The sequence below is a fragment of the Propithecus coquereli genome, unplaced genomic scaffold (assembly GCF_000956105.1).
Source record: "Propithecus coquereli isolate 6110/MARCELLA unplaced genomic scaffold, Pcoq_1.0 Scaffold399, whole genome shotgun sequence".
NCBI classification, from domain to species: Eukaryota; Metazoa; Chordata; class Mammalia; order Primates; family Indriidae; genus Propithecus; species Propithecus coquereli.
This window is the reverse complement of record NW_012149718.1, coordinates 29,402-29,861: the sequence shown is the minus strand read 5'-3', so window position 1 is coordinate 29,861 and position 460 is coordinate 29,402.

The following is a 460-nucleotide window of genomic DNA, read 5'->3' as shown; positions in this document are numbered from 1 at the left end:
GCCACGTGCCCATTGTGGGGGGGAGGCCGGAAGGCCGTGACCGTCGTGAGAGGAGGAGGGATCACCCCAACCTGTGTGAGAGGAGGGGTGGCCGCCCCGCCGTGAGTGAGAGGAGGCGGGCCTGCATGCCCTGCATGGGTGGAGGAGGGGCCGCGTGCCCTGTGTGACAGGAGGTGGGGAGCTGCCTGCACTACGTGAGTGGAGTTGGGGCCGCATGGCCGCTGTGACAGGAGGCAGGGCCACGTGCCCTGCATGAGAGGAGGCGGGGCCAAATGCCCTGCGTGAGAGGAGGAGGGGCCGCCCCACCCTGCATGAGAAGTGGGGAGCAACCCCATCCCGCTTCAGAAGAGGTGGGCAAGTCCTGCCCTGCATGAAAGGAGGCGAGGCCACTTGCCCAGCGTTAGAGCAGGGGTGCCACGGGACCTGGGTGAGAGGAGGTGGGCCAGCATGCCCTGCGTGA